Source organism: Plectrocnemia conspersa, unplaced genomic scaffold (genome assembly GCF_051122295.1).
Source record: "Plectrocnemia conspersa isolate PC_06_02 unplaced genomic scaffold, ASM5112229v1 ptg000012l, whole genome shotgun sequence".
NCBI lineage: Eukaryota > Metazoa > Arthropoda > Insecta > Trichoptera > Polycentropodidae > Plectrocnemia > Plectrocnemia conspersa.
Window position 1 is genome coordinate 14,209,749 of NW_028277176.1, and position 17,653 is coordinate 14,227,401.

General features: G+C 29.2%; 1 protein-coding gene across 2 annotated transcripts in view; it reads left to right on the forward strand.

The window, feature by feature from the left end:
- Window positions 1–2,498: 2,498 nt before the first annotated feature.
- nolo (ADAMTS-like no long nerve cord) overlaps window positions 2,499–17,653 on the forward strand; it is a 365,417-nt gene continuing 350,262 nt past the window's right edge. For both annotated transcript variants that reach the window (XM_088200097.1, XM_088200100.1), the window contains exons 1-2: window positions 2,499–2,761; window positions 14,172–14,246. The gene's annotated coding sequence lies outside the window, so the exon portion shown is untranslated. The remainder of the gene's footprint in view (window positions 2,762–14,171; window positions 14,247–17,653) is intronic.

Genomic DNA, 17,653 nt, shown 5'->3' on the forward strand with positions numbered 1-17,653 from the left:
TCCAAATAAAATATAAAAAAAATAGTTTTTTGCTTCAAAACAAGCGATGTATAAGTTCGATCGGACCCCCATACGAGCCATTTTGAGACTTTCAGAAGAGTTAACGCTCTTAACTGCTTGGTTTTGAAGATTAAAAATTAAATTTTTAGTATCGTATAGAATTACCGAGCACCCTCTATACGTTTTGTATGAAAAACATATATAATTTTTTTTTATAAAATGGCGGCCAATGTAAAAATACAAAGTGTCATAACTTAGCAAAATGAAATTCTACTGAAAAATGTCTTATGCAAAAAGTGTTTAGAAGCTTAATTTGCATTTAAAAACAAATTTTAATTATTTTTTAATAAAATCGAGTATTACGGTATATTCACCGGGCCCCCGAACGAGCTTTTATGCGACTTGGCATATAGTTAACGCTCGTATTTGGTTCCTTTTAAAGATATAGACTTGAATTTTTGATAGGAAATAGAGCTTTCGAATATACTTACGATACAGTTTAATAAAATTAAAAATTAAGAAAAAAAGTTTTTTTTTTCCAAAACACGTTTAGTGTTTTGGAAAAACACTAAACGTGTCGATCGACCCACCATACATACGCTCATAAGACTTGCAATATAGTTAAGGTCAGTGTGAGCTTATTTATACATATTTAAAGTTAAATTTTTGTGACAGTATAGAATTCTTAAGTACCCTGTGTATGTTCGTTAGTAAAATCCAATGTGTCAATTATTTGCAAAATGGCGACAAGTATAAAATTTTAAACACTCGTAACTCAGTAGGTTTAAATTCTAACGAAAAGATCGCTATACACGAAACGTTTAAAAGCCTAAACTACATCCAAAAATAGTTTTTGGCTTCAAAACAAACGATGTATAAGTTCGATCGGACCCCCATACGAGCCATTTTGAGACTTTCAGAAGAGTTAACGCTCTCAACTGCTTGGTTTTATATTTTTCAAATCCGATTGAATCGAGTATGTATTGAGCTTAAGCTCGAATAAAAGGCTGCAAAAGCATGTCATAAGATATGCATGGCATTTTGAGAAGATATTCTAAAATTACTACACGAAAATGTGATAATGCTTAACTTAAAGATGTGCTACGTTTTAAAAGTAGTAAATAACAATCGTTATTTACAACGGAATATTAAAAAAGAGTAACATGTTAAAAGCTATCAAGAATTCTAACGAAACAATTCGATTACATTTACATTCATTGCAACATATTAAAAGATTATGATTCATAGATAAAAAAATGTTGCAAAAATTACAAAATAGGGCAATGAGAGTAATTTTAAATAAAAATAGATAAACTAATTGTAAAAGTATGATTGATAGATTAGAATGGTTGAATGTTCAAGAAATATTGAGTATGAATGTTTTAGTATTTATATATAAGTTAGAAAATAATATATTACCAAAATATTTTAATAAGTATTTAATAAGAAATAAAGATGTACATAAATATAATACTAGAAATAGAGAAAATTTAAAGAAAATTAAGTATAAGAAAACGAGTACGGCTAGGGGAATTATGTACGGAGGTTTTGATTTATATAATAGTCTTCCAAGAGAAATCCGAAACAGCAAAAATATAACGGGTTTCATAAATGGAATAAAAAAACACCTTCGTACATATAGAAATAAATTATAATATTAAGACTTTATTATTGTATATTTTCATTTTTTCTTTCTGTTATGTATTTTTTATATATTTTTATATATGTTTACTAAATTTGTTAGATGTAAAGATTAGCTATTAAGCTAAATAAATTAATAAAATAAAATAAAATAAAAAATAGATAAAAAAATTTAGCAATGAATAGATTTTACAGATTTGCTAATTCTATAGATTTTTTTCTACTTGCATAGGAAAGAAAAAAGGTCTTATACGAATAAACTGGAAAAGAATGGATATTTTTGTTCATCATACAACTATTTTGTATAAAGTAAAAGCATTAAAATTTAATTTTGTTTTTTCTGCTAATCATCCTGGCACCAATTAGTGTTTTTATGCCAACGTTGTAAACTCGATTCTATTTTAAAACTTGTTAAGACTTTATTTTACCGTTAAGGAATCTTTGGTTAAAAGCCTTAAAAAACTCTCTTTATGTTGTAAATTAAACAGATTTTGACTCCTGTCAAAACCATTTAAATCAGTTCACAGGAATCTTTCCAGAAAGATAGTATAAATCGGCACGAATTTATCTTACAACCTAAATATTAAATTAAGAATATTATATTTACGTTTAAAAATGCACCACGTAGTTCTGTCACTGAATACGTCTCATTACATTTCTGCCTTTTACACCTCATACTTTTTTTTTGTAGTTTGTCACATTGTCACAATTTAGAACCGATAGATTTGTAAAGGCGCCTCCGGAAGCTGTCGTCGTCCTCCGCTTCGTCGGAAAGCAGCCCGCTTTGGCCTAAAGCGGCCCGAAGCTGTCCATGTCCGCATCAGGGAAGGGGGCGCGAGCGATCATGCGCCCGCAGCATTCCCACTCGGGAGGCTGTCGCGCCAACACGTCGGAGCGATACGTGACGAGTCGGAAAACTTTTACGGCCCGCGACGCGGACGAAAACTTTCCTCCGTGAAAAGTTTTCAATAAAATAAATAAATAAATGAACATTATTTAACGATAACAACGGATTGTTTTTAATTTAAATCGAGTGTATTTTTTGTTTTTATTTTGTGCAGTGTTTTGTGACAGAATTATTATTGTTTTGCGGTGGGATTTAGACGTTTGAGCCAATTAGGTAAGTTCTCAATTATTGTTAACGCTAGATTTACGTTAAGTGGTTTATGAAAAATGTCTTATTCATTTTTAGAAAGATTATAAGAAAAATCAACAAAAGATAATAATCTTTTGTTGATTTTTCAAAAACGTGTGATCTGAATAACGGTTTTGCATTTTTATACTATGTGATTAGTTTTAATTAATTATCAAATAAGCCCAATTGATTTTAATTTTCGTATATTTTTATTAACATGGTAAGATTATTTAAAAATTAAAATAATATAAAAACTGTTTCTGATTTTAATAATTATTATTATATATGATATAATATGACAATTTAAATTTTTTGCTTTGTCAAGAAATTAAAAAAAAATTTGGGATACCTATAAATGCGCCACTGTAAATATTTAATGATATTATTAAAAATATAACTTAACGTTGTATTTTAAATATCTTTATTAATTTATTCAGTATATAAATATATTTTAAAAAGTCTTATTTCATATCAGAAGTTCGAATTTAAAGTCTTATTATTATAAATTATGTTTTAATATTTTATTATAAAATATACATATATTAATTGGTTATATCAATATTATAACATTCAAATTTAAAAAAATGTAAATACATTTTAATAATAATTGAAATAGGCGAGAGATTTTAACTTATATTTATATTTTATATAAATAATAAATATTTTTATACATCAAACATAGTGTATAGGCAAGAAAATATAACTATAATGCGCATTACATATAAAAATCTATGGTTTGGTATAAATTTCAGGATAAAAAATTACTAATATAAAACCCCTTACATATAGTTTATTATTTAATGCGTATAAATTTTTGAAGCTATCTAATTAAACTAAACTTTTTCTTTAGCTTAAGTATATATTTATAATATTGGTTAGCAATTAGTTTATAAATCTCTAAAAATATCGTTTTAATTTACACTCTCATAAAAATATGGCTAAATCGCAAAAATTAAAAAAAAATATATTGCCAATTAAAGTATAAGTTTAAAAATTATTTTATTGTATTAATAATAGTTAAAAATAATAGTATACGTGAAAAAAATGATTTATTGGTTTAATATTAGTTCTCCTGAAAATATAATTTATTGTTTACTTTAAAAATATGGCAAAACTACAAAGCCACTTATAGTAATTAAAAATACTTAATTACCATCTTTATATTTTTATTTTACATATCGTATATTTTCAATTACCGCCTTTAACATTTTTTTAGTTTTCTACGTATCTTTAAAATGCAAAAGAAAACTTTATTGTGCTTCCAAAATCGGTGATTACATTATCATCAATTTTGACAACCAATTTCCAATTACAAAATGAGCGATCGAGATAAATATACTTTGTATTCGAAGTGGGTCAGAAAAAATAATTCGCCATGCGTGTTTACATGGCTGAAAGTGAATAAAATGAAAAACTATATATGGAGAAAAATAGAAGTTGGTTTCGTTTTTTTGCACCACTTTTCGTATGTGCGCCATACATTTGTCACACATGCAAGTTATCATCACGCCATTTTGCAATTAATCGCTATGTTTTATTTTTTAAGCTAACGCACGGGTAGGTTTTCCACTGAATAAAATATCACCACTTTGATAATTCGATATTAATAATAGTTATTAGAGTATTTAAATCAATATATTGATTTTTTAATCTATAATATAATTATAGTCTCCAGCTAAAATTAAGCCCATATTTTTAAGATTACTTACGCATCTATTCCATTAAACCAATTATATGGTCCGAGTTGATTAAATACCATCTTGTTAGGGGTTTAGTAACGGTTAAACATTCGTGTTATTCTATGATTGGTGTTATTATATATTTTTTGGGCCGTCCTTACAATTATGCAATGTTTTCATAACGTAATGGAAATTTATAACGTTTTCTTAGTATAATTTATATGATAATGTGATTGTTTGAACGAATATTTAACAAAGAGTTTATTTCTTCTCTACAATAATCGTTATTTGGAATGAATTATGTTTAACTTTTATGTTGAAGGAACTTTTTAGGGCGCAGTCACTTACCACCAGGTGTCAGAATTCAGAACAACGAAGTGTATCGAACTGAAATTTAGATTCTGTAAATTCATTTCAAATACTTAAAAGCTGGTATTTTGTTGTATAACTTTGACAATGTCACAATTAAGCGAATATAAAATTTGTTCATTTCTGCTTATTGAAAATAATATGATCTGTTTTTTACTAGTGGAGATTTTAATAAATGGACAACATTGCTAAAAACTAAATCTAAACTAAATTTTGTGCCAATAGATCATTAGGAATATTAAAAAATAAATATAGCCCTACACATTCTCGTGCTGAAGCAATATTTGCTATATTTCGGTTTTAGCTACATAAATATAGACCAAGACCTTTTACCGACATCGAATATTTAATCAGATTAATGCTTTAAATTTAATTAAATAAAAAGTCAAGGGTTATTATGCAGCGCAGAGAAATATTTTTTTTTTTAATAATGTTTATTTGATAGTAAAGGGCAAAAATAAGTAATTTTACTTTTAATACTCTGGAAGTTGGTGTATACATATAAACTAAAAAATGTTGAGATTCTAATAATTTATTTTCAGTACTTTCGTGATGAAGTTAATTGAACTTCGGAATGAAATCTTATGTCAAAAGAAATAATCGTATTTTTTACCACTTTAATGTTTTTATTCTTACTTATTACGAATTATACACCAATGCGCCATAGCACGCATTTAGTTTATCCACCTTGAGATCTAATATGGAGCTATCGATTCAAAATATAATAATTATTTTTATAGCAAGTATAGCTTTCGTAGCAGACTCAATTAAGTATATCATAAACTAGCACGATAGACCAGTAGTGTAAGTCTGTGACTAATACCTAAAAGATCTGGGTCGAATCTCGTTAGAACCATAGTGTTTTTTAAATTAATAATGGAATAGATCATTGCAGATTAGGTATGTCAAGATTTTTATTATTTTGCAGATGAATGTCGTGTTAAATAATTAAAATTTAATCGAGCTAGGTCGTGCATTTTGACATCAATCAATTGCAAGCTGTAATAAAAAAATATGATTATTATAAATAATTGATGTCACTGATTTCAGTCTGATGTCTCCCTACTTAGCAGTTGTTGATTGTGTTTATCCTGTTGTATCGCATTGGGTTAACGCCAGTAATGCAACGGAGAGCTTACAATGTATAAATACATATTTTTAACACTGGAGTATAAGCGAGAGAAACATTATTATTGCATTTCACATTGAGTTTTTGTGATTATTTATTGTCCTGGCGAGGGCGAATTTGTAATTTGATTTGCTGGATTAAATCCTTCAACAAAATAATATATTATAGCTGCCATATTTAAGATTTAGTATGTGCTTTTGTAATACGATTTGAAGTCTCAGACTCCAGATACTTCTCGGACTTTAATACCTGACTGACTGCAAGTTATTTGTTTGTATTGTTGTAATTCTAACAATCATATCTCTATGCATCTTGTGAATCAATGCTTATACCAATCATCTTGTCAATTGAGCTTAGAAAACTTGCAGCAGATAATGTATATGACTAGTTTTTAGTAAAACAGACATTATTTAAGAAGCATCCTGTTATTTTAAAGAATATTTTTAGTGCAAGTAATCAAACTTTAAGATACTGTAATATGTAACTGTCTAAACATATAAAAATCTATACATTTTATTCAAAAAATAGTTATTTAATTTATTTATTTTAAATCTTTCGTTACAATGTGACAGGCATTAGCCCAGTGTGTTACAACAGTCAACTACTACATGAGTAGAAAGACACCAGAATAAAATTAGTGACAATCTTTTTTTATTTATAATGAACTATTAATGCAGATTAAAATGGCTAGGTACTTAATTATTTATTACGATATTCATCCGCGAGATTAGAAAAATCTAGAAAAATGTTTGATGATCGATCGAAATTATAATTATATTATTATTTTTAATCCTGATCTCTCAGACACAATACAATTAAAACAAAACAAGAATCCACGAGTGATTCGAACCGAGGTCTTTTAGGTATTAGTTAACAACTTATACCATTGGTTGAAAATGAAACAATAAACTCTTAAACGCGCAATTAAACCCTGTTATTTTCATATAAGAAAGTAGTATTAAATTATAATTAAATGCTACTTTTAAAAATATGGCAGTTAAAGTTAAATTCCTCACTGTGTTAAAATCACTTAATTTTATTTACTGTTTTTTTTAATTTTTAAGGGAGGTGGGAATTTATTTACTTGAAGGCCATTATTACTAGTTTCAATAGCAATTGTACCCAGGGTCTAACAATTTTATGTAAGATTTGAGCTTACTTAATTGGTAAATTATGCATTATATAACAAATTTATGATATTGATTATGAGTATATTAAACTATTAACCATGTTATGAACGCCTGATGGTGGTTCGCCGGGTTCTAAGCTTTTTATGGCTGTTTGCACTATTGCTTAATCGCACAGCAGTATTCCAGCGCGAATAAGTTAATCAAATACATTTAGGTAAATCTAGAACTCACAAAGATTTGAAATCAATGTCGTGTAAGTCCGCAAACTGGATTGCTATCACCAAGGTATATACTTCTAATCCTCTTGTCGTTAATTACGTTCGCCGATATGACGATGACGTGAACAAAAAATACAATCCAGCTGTTGCGAATGTTGGAATTTTGCCACCGACATCGACGAACAGTGATTGTGGGCTTATACGGGGGTCGAGAGAGATCAATCATGGCGATACTGGTACAACGGTGTTTTGTCGGTTGTTGTTGATGTTGTTGTTGAGGGGGCTTGCCTCGTATTTACGGAGCGCGGCACGCAATTGCAGCATACTCCAACGGCAATCAACGCTGGATTGGTGCATTTTGAACATGACAATGTGATCATTTGCCTGTTGCAGATTATCGTTTTTAAAGCTACTGTGACAATCTGTTACAATTGCATAAACAATGCTAAATATTAAAGTTAAACTTTCCAATACATCTCCCGAATTCATTACTTCGTAACCAGTAAGACTCAAGTTGGAATCTAGTTCATTATTTTTACATATGTTGCGACAGACGATAAATGGCAAGATGTTTTCTGCGAGCGGTGGTGGATAAGTTGGCGGATGGATGATGACAGCGGACAATCTTCAGAGTTCTAATTGGTGTGGCAGCGACAGCAAATTCTCTGAGCGATGGTGAAGAAGCTGGCGGCAGGATGTCTGCATCCATTGTCGTATGTTTTCCGTGGGCGGCGGGCGCTTGCTGGTTTCTTCGGTATCTGCTGGAGTCTGCGAGTGACTGCTTGTGATAGCCTTCTCCTCTTCGGAGTCCAGGCTCAAGTATCCAGAGCTGTAAAGCTTGCTGACCAATCACAATAATGCAGCGATCATCCAGCCAATAGATGTACTCGTTTATTAGAACAATGAAATAGGTACACGGTTTTAGAAAGCGACATTCGCTTGATGGGCATTGTCCAAGATCGTATTTAATTGCAACAGGAATCTTGTGGATCTGGTAATTTATTATATCCGTGACCGTTTCGCAATAAATAAATATTCTCTCAATGATGGAGAATATTTAACATCGTCGTAACAAGGGCTGTGTGGTCTCAATATTGTTTCCTTGTTGAGGGATGATCATTTTCGTCACAGTAAATTAACGCATTATAAAGAAACTTAATCTCTTACTAAATCATAAATTTGTTTGAGAAATAAATATGCTACAATAGGGCAAGTTTATATGTTGGCAAATCAATGAAAAAAAATTTTGCTCAGCCATATATACGAATTTTTGACAAAATGTGGCAGTGTTCTAAAATACAGATTTTTAATTATAAAATATTACATTAGATTAGACTCTGGCCTGACACACTGAGCTTGCAGCGGGGTGAATTAGAGTGTAAACTTTTGCTCTATAATACAGTCTATTAATAATTTAAAAGCTGCTATATACAAATAAATGTTTAATATAATAAAAACGCACTTTAACGCTATTCGCACGAAATCGAAACTCCGCCACGACACCTTGTAGATTGACTCAATGTTATTATGTGTTGACAAGTGTTGCTTACCTTGTTCATGCAAATAATTATGTCTGTACTGCGCACTTTGAATATAGATTTATTATTATAATAATAGCACGTAACCACAATACGCTTTTTTGGATTAATTAATCTTGCGTAATTAACCACGTATAATAAAAAATAAACACTACATTCGTATTATTTTATAGAATTATTATTTTACATTGCTTTTCCCTATTATATTATATCTTGAATATATTTTTCGGTAGGCGTGCTGAGAAAAAAATTGCTTCGCGTGCCGCGAGTTTGTGATCCTAATTTAAAATTTTCATAAAACGGAAACGCTCGCTTATTATTATTATAATATTTCTCGAATGTATTGTAAGATGCTTACTACGTTTGTATTACATATGTACATACACATAATTCAGCCAGATGTAATAAATGCAAGAACGTGTAATTTTAAATTATTTTCAACGTGACGCGACAGGAATGCTATAACTTTTAATTAAACTAAAATATTTAACACGTAAAAATGCGCGGATTGCGTAGTAAGCTTTGCCCGTGACGTGAATTGAGCTTTTACACGTTGAGTTGCAAAGTTATCTTATTAAAAATATGAAACAAAATTACATGTGATGTATTATATAATAATTTAAAATAAAAATGTTTTATTTAATGTAGGTGTGACAAGATTAAATTTTAATTATTTTTAATTTAATTCATAAGCAGAAATTAAGGGCAAGACAAGTTTTTAGATTTGTGGAATGTATATGATATAGTTAAACTTAACAAATAAAAAACAATAATGTTTGGTGTTGTCAAAAAAATATATTCAGTAAAGTATGTTTAATTCACAAAACTAATATTAAGTAAAACATATTATTGAACACTTTTTAGTTGAGATACAACTTTAATTTTAATTACATGTAAATATTAGTAAACATATGTAAATTATGGTGTGTGTATACAGAGAAAGAGAGAGAGAGAGTTGGTGATACTGTTACTACATGTATCGTATAACTTTATATTTTCTTTGGCATGTATTTTATTAACTTATGTAAGATATTATAATAGTATAATTAACTATTTAACTTTATTATTACTTTTATGTTATTATACTACATTTCTTCTCCTGAAACTCGTTGTATAAGAACCACTTTATTTTTTTAAATTCCTAGTAAATTTCAATACAATATAATATTTCCGATTATACAACGCTACATATAGTTATAATTAAAATGAAAAATGCTTAGATATATACCCAATTTATAAAATTACCAATAATATTTGATAAGATCAAAATATCACATATAATTCAACATTACATTGGAAATTGTGCAATTTAGAATTACACTTATTTTTTTCTTTACCATCCTGTATACATATAAAACATTTTATGTTCAAAATTTACCAATCAGATACGAACAAACATCCATCAGATAAGCCTAGAGTTTTCGCTCGCTTTGGGTCGGGAAGGCGGAAATTAACGGTGGGAAAATTACAATATTCCAGACCCCTTTACGCTTTTCTATTAACCGTGAATTATCAGCGGCGAGTTAGCGCGTGATTAATGAATGGTCTTCATTAGACCTTAGTTATAATAGTGGGTGTGTCATCCGGACACTTTTTGCGGTTATCGCGTGCCGAAGCGCGGTTAAATTTAACTGCGGTTTAATTTTTGTCACTACAGTCTACTTTAACCGCGTCGTTGTTAATTGTTTAAGCAGAAAATTGCTCCATTATTTATATGGTGTGCACTCTGCTTATACTTGGTTGGGAAAGTTTCGAGGCAATCCATGATATCGCCATTAGTCATCGTTTAAAAGCTGTTTCTTTCGAGTGCCTTAAAGTATGCATTAAAAGTTCTGAGCAGTTTCTTTTCTTATAAATTGCTTCGCCTGATAGTTCCTGGAATTATTCAAAGCGTGTTAATAATTAAAACTGAATAATCATTCTCAGTATAGATATTACTATTTATTCTCTAATTGCATTCAATAATTTAATATTTCAAACTAATATAGTGTTTAGTTGTATTTAAATAAATATATAATAGTAACATGAATGGAAGAATGTAGCATATCTAAGATACAAATATGTGTATTTACTCATATGATCACAAAGGTACACAATGCATTGGTTCAAGTGTTGAACATTAAAAAAATACCACTAAAAACCATTAGAATAATTTAATACGGAGTCCAACATGGACCTCATTAGAACCTTCTAACGGATTTTAGTAAATTTTGATTAGGAAATAATTATTTAAGTCAACTAACCGTTTAAGTGCAGTTACAGTTACTTGGTAGTTATTGTATTGTTTTATTTGTTTATACTTAGGTTTTGTAGGTAAAGCGTAATTAAAAAAAGTGATGTTAAAGTATCAATGAGTATTTTTATGTAATTCATAAAAATTGTGTTTATTTATTGTTTGGTTTATTTATAATATATTAGCTTTTTATATGGTTTTTGGACACATGGATTAACGCTGGCAACAGCAAAGTGGAGCGACGGTTATGGACAAAGTTATTTTTGGCGACGCGACGGAAGGACGTTTTACATCGGTTGGTGCTTCGCCGTTCTACCCGGAAATCATATATTGTACAACATAATTCTTTAACCAATACAATAAAACATATACAGTGGCTAACTCTGTGTCTAATTGCCAAATACTTACCAGACATTCGCCATATATTGGCTCAAGTTCAGCGTCCAGATATATCGTTATTAATTTATTGTAATGCTATATTAATAAACAAAATTTTTATGATAAACATATTTATATCTTAAAATTAAATAATTAATGTATGTTTTTAATACCATTTTCATTGCACAGTTTTGGTTGATCTAAATAATTTAAAAACATAACATTTAAGGTTTGATTGTGCTTTAGTTAAATAATTAAAATAAACGCTTTAGAAATGGAATTGAGAAGTTACTTTCATCGCAAGTTTTTCATGTTTAGCTTGAATATGTGAACTTCAAGCTAAGGACATGTTAACTACATTTTAGTACGAATAAATACTACAGTAGGATAAAACATATTATTATTTTTATAAATTTGTGAAAGAAATAGCTCATTATTAAATAATTTTAATATCTAACATGTATGACCTACATATATCGATTTTAATTAATCATCATGGTATTTATCCGAGATATTAAAAAAATTCAAGATCGAAAAATCCATTAGTTTTTATTGCGGACTATTAAGGAAGCTTGTACAAATTATTTGCAACACAAAGATTGTTTTTACACCTATGTATATTCTATAAAAAATATGTTTACCTAAAAATTGGCATATTTTTTAAAAATAAAGAAACTTTCTTTGGTAGAGACCGTATTTTTACTGCTTTAATATAAGCATTTCTTTATTCGATGTATTGTGTAGTTTATAACATGGCTAAGTAATATGTACTGTATAAATAAGATGTAAATTTCTTGTCTCGATGTGGGGTAACATTTTCTTATTTTTGTGATGTCACATATATCAAGATATAGTTCACATGCCGTCGAAACGGTTAAAAATATATAAATTACGTGAACGTACAGCCTCGGTACCAATGCGACCAAAGAGTCAAAAACGTAATATTTTTAAAACACGAACGACCCGGTTACTGTATGACGTACACACATACATACACACACGACCGCTGTTTTCATGAAAAGTTGCGAAATTTATAAATGTCTTATGAAACATAATTCCGTTAAAAAGTGGAACGGTGCTATTCGCCCGCCATTTTTGGCTAAAATCCAAAAACGCTCCACGAGACGCAGCGCGTGGTGTTTTTTTATTCTCACCCCGGCGAATTCCCAAAAATTCCCATTCCGAAAACCGGAATCAATCTTTCGACGACCGCTTTATTTATGTAATGTGTGCACAATTCGGTCGAATCGATATTAGCTGGAGAGAGCTTTTGACTGCACCTTGCGTCGCGTAGTGTTCGCGAAGTTCAATAAATGGGTCAACAAATAATGTGTGTTTGCTTTGGAGCATTTGCGCATCCGTTAACTTTGAAAATTCGATTGTTTGTGCCAGTTGGTTTTGTTTTCCACGTACGGGGCCGGATTGGATTTTTTAAATGTTTATAAAAATAAATCGGCAAATATCTGTAACCGTGCAGGCAATTTAATTACTCAAAAATATCTTTTTATTGTTAAACAAAAAATGTTGTGTATTGTTTATACATCTAAATAAAAATATTCACTGTGTATATTTAAAATATTTATTTTAATTAAAAAGATTTTTTTTTTAAATATCGCAGATTATATTCTAAAACAAGGTGGCGCAAAAGTCACTATCTATTTATAAAATTTAATAATTTTCGAATTGAAAAAGCATGTAAATCTTTCTTTAATTATGTTTTTGTATATTCTTAGATATTACTATAAAAAAATTGTGTAATATAATATCCTTCAAAAGCCGTCCGTTTTAGCTTCACAAAGCTTTTTCTATGCTGCGTTCCATGACAATTTGTGATGTTTCTGGTTCTAACGCTCTTATTTTTTCTCAAATATTATTCTTCAGCACCTGGAGTGTTTGAGGTTTGTTAATGTAAACTTTTTCTTTAAGAAAACTCCAAAGGGAAACATTCTGGAGCTGTCAGATCAGGCAAACGTGGAGGCTAATTAATTTCTGTTCTACGTGAAACTAGTCTGACATTAAATATATTATTTGCCAAAAAAGGTCTATTATATTTATATAAAACTTTATAGTGCAAAAAGGACAGTTGCTATATTTTTTAAAACCATAGGGCATATATAAGCATTATTAATTAATTATAGCTCGGCATCTCTCTCTTGTTATTCTTAACGCTTTACCTTCACAATCTGAAAGAAGTAGGGTTCAATAATTCGTTCTGATGTGATTTATTTAAGGGTATGTAACTGATGTAAACGTACAATTCATAGACTTTAAAACCCCTAAATTCTGCACTTCTGTCTATTAAAGAGACCATTTAGGTGAAAATGGGCTTCATCTGACATAATTAGTCTGTCGACAATATGTTTTTTTGTGAAAGCTTAATTGAATGGTTGTTTTCAAAATAAAATTGAATAATGTTTGTTCTCTACTCAGTCGTGTATTTTCTTTATGATAAATATCTCTGAAAAAAAAAGAACTAAAAAATATTTAAAATAAATATTTTGTTTTTAAAATGAAAACTAATTTTTGCACCACTTGTATAACACTGAAAATGTATACATGTGTACTAATTATATAAAAATTACAAGCATTATTAAAAAATATTTTAAATTAACCTAAACTTTTCTATTTAAACAGTAATAATATTTATCAACAACTAAAATTTTGTTCTATTTTGTAAGATGATATAATATTGTATTATATGTTAAATTATTATTGTTTCAGAGTCAAAAACTATATATTTAAGGCTTTTTAGCTTTAAGGGGTGTGACTTCGCAGCCAGAAGCACGCTGGAAACTGGTAATAATTTATTTTTGTATTATATATAAATAAACTATGGTGTATGTATATATGTATGAATGTGTATTTTCTCCGAGCGCTGGTGGAGAAGCTAGCGTAGAGATGATGTCCACCGGATGGTCATATGAGGTCTATTAATCGATATTTATCTCGTAGTCTGGCAATGTTTTTCTCTTTGTGTCACGTTCCTTTTGCTGTCTTCTGATGTCTGTTCCTCTCTTGCTGGGACTCCGTTCCTCTCTGGCTATTAGTCCCTACGAGACTTAAGTATCGTAGGTTCGGAAAGCTCTCTGTCGCAGTTACCATTCAAACAATCGTTACATTAATTTATTTGACCAACGAAATATGCCCACGCCTCTAGTAAGTGGCATTTGCTTGATAGACATCTTTCGAAAGGTGAATTGTGCAACGGGCTAAAGTTGCTAAATAGTGATTTTTTGTCGTCCGATGGTGTATTATTTCCGGAACCATCACACAACAAATAAATATTTTATCTCTTTTACTTGTTCCCTTTCCCCCCTAGATAAAACGAGGGTTATTGTGGTGGTTCATCCAGTTACAGTCTTTTGTCACGTTCAAAGAAGAACACCCACATATTTAAAAAGAGAGCTGTTTGAAAAGAAAATACATATTTTTTTACAATAGTTTACATACTTGTTAATGTAAATATTGTTTTTTTTTTAATTTAACCATAAACTTTGTGATAAATCTTAGGTGTGGTATTATATATACATAGATATTTAAGATTAAAAAAAAATAATACATTTTAGCCCAATTTAAATCTAATGTAACCATATTTATTATTTCATTAGCTATTACTCTAATACGCTATACACGGATTTAGATATTTATAATATTATTGAAATACTAATCTATACAATATCTCATATTTTTTAATTAAAACGCATGAAAAATATTTTCAGCTGCATTTTTATGATTAGATAATAATACAAAGTGCGATAGCTGTATTCTATATTAGAATATAATAATGTAAGAATGAATCCAAGTAAAATAATTAAGCGTCACGCAGCCTCTTTAATTTGACATCGTTTAAGCAATTTAAGAAAGTTATTTATATATTAGGTTAAATTTGCGTTTAAAAATAAATTAAGGTTGAATCCGTTAGATCTCTCTCAAAACCAATACTTTTCCAAAAGTAATTCGGTTAATTTTATTTTTGAGGAAGTTAACGTAAATATAGGTTAGTTTAGCAGTTATTGTAACTTAGAACATACCTAACTTAACTAGGTTAGATAAGATTGCCATCTAATCTAGTTTAGTGAGCGTTTTCCCATTTAGGTGATAACTGAGTTATTCTGCACATAAATCATAAAATAATATTATAAACGAAGTCACTTGCAAAGATAAAGAAAGACAATTTGCAAAAACGACGCTTGGACGTATGAACGGAATAATTAATCAAACGTCAAGGAATCTGTACAGGGCTGAAAATGTCATAATTGAGAATGCTTTCTTAATAGGAAAATGCTCTTTATATAATAAGATTGCAATGGTGGTATATAAATATATTATATAAAAAAGCCATTATATTATACTAATATTAAATAGGAATATTGATATTTAAAAGATACACATATTATTAGGGTAGTGTGTTTATTTTTAAACTTCGACATTTTGACACAATCGACTCGGTATTTTCAATTTCATAAAGTGCATTGGAAATGTAATACTGTGACAACGAAAAACATATTCTGTACTATTATTTCCTAATATAATATTTGTATAGTAAATATGTATTCGTAGCAGATACAGTATATTGTATAATTTAAACGAAACATATTTTTTTTTTTTATTACTAATAAATCTAATTCAACTAATTCGATTTTGTCATAATCTGTGACACTAAAAGAAATTTGATTTATATTTCAGTATGCATTAATTTGATTCAATTATATTTTTGTTTTCATATTATAGACATTTGCCAATATATTCCCAAATGTATCTAAAGTCGAACGGTCAACAATTTCGATGGTAAATTCCCACCGAATCATCACGGCATACGAGATAAATAAATAAATACATATATTTTCGGTTCGGTCAATAGACACACAGACCGTGGCGAGACGACACAAAGGGCAAAGTATTTTTTGAGCAAACATAAAAGACGGAAAAGAGGCATAATGAGTCGGGGTGGGCGGTGTATAGTGATACTGCCTTTTCTCCCCTCTCTTCGAGAAGAAATGTTTGTCAAATGGGTGTTAACCAAAAGCCAATAAATTATTCTGAACCTTTCCTTTCTCACAGTTTTGTCGAAATCGCGCCTTGGTTGTTTACCTGCATCTCCTCCGAGATGGCTTTTATCACCTGAATATCACGCCATTGTTATTATAGCAATGCCACAAGAATAATAGACACGAAATAGTCGCAATTAAATGTGCGTGGCCGTAAAAGCAGCCGAGTAGAAATAGTATGTGCCCATAAATTTATAAAGAATTTTTTATTCAGAAAAGTTTGCGAACGTTTGTGTTAAAATCGATTATATCTAATATTTTCGTTGGGTATTAAATTTAGCAAGAAGTTGTTTTTAAAAACAGATTAGATAACTCGTTTAAATGTAAACTTGTAAATCTTGTAAAAAAGTATTATAGTTTTTTTTTTGGCAAACCTTGACAAATTCTGACTGATCGCGTTTCTATAATTTTAATGATGATATATTTACGCCTGTCTGAATGTCATATAATATATAATATTATAGTCATAAAATAATAAAATAACACATACACCTTCAATCTATATTGTATTTAGGTACTATATGTACAAATTTTAATACATAAAGTTTAGGTAAGATTAGAACAGAAAGTTATATGATTGTACAAAGTAAATTGCTGGTTAGATTATTTTTTCATCGAGCTTCAAACGGTTCTTTGATCTTAGTTTCACTAATATGGTTGTGTATATGATCGTATTTTTTTAAATTATATGCAATCTATATTAGAGTTATTTTTATATTATTGTGAGGATAGATTATTAAAATAAAAATAAATAAAATATTATTTTATATTGACAACAGTCCGATATATTTTATTTTTCAACCATTAACAGCATTCTTATAATTTTATTATATTTTATTAGGTTTCATAAGCAACGAATTACATTTTTTAACAACCCATTTCATTATACGAATTATACAGTAAAAGCGTTGTGTTGTTCACATTTATTCCACACCCTAAAGCGTATTCAGGTATAATTATTATTATTATTATGTTTTTTTGTTAAATATAATATACAGATCGCGATCAATAAAATATTTAGAATTCCACTGAATCGCGTCGAAGAAGATAAATATTTGTACCGGTCGCTTTGGGACTGAGCAAAAAACAGACCCTCAAGTTGAACATAAAAAAAATATTATAGGATTCCATTGAAAAATGCTGTTTTTAATACTG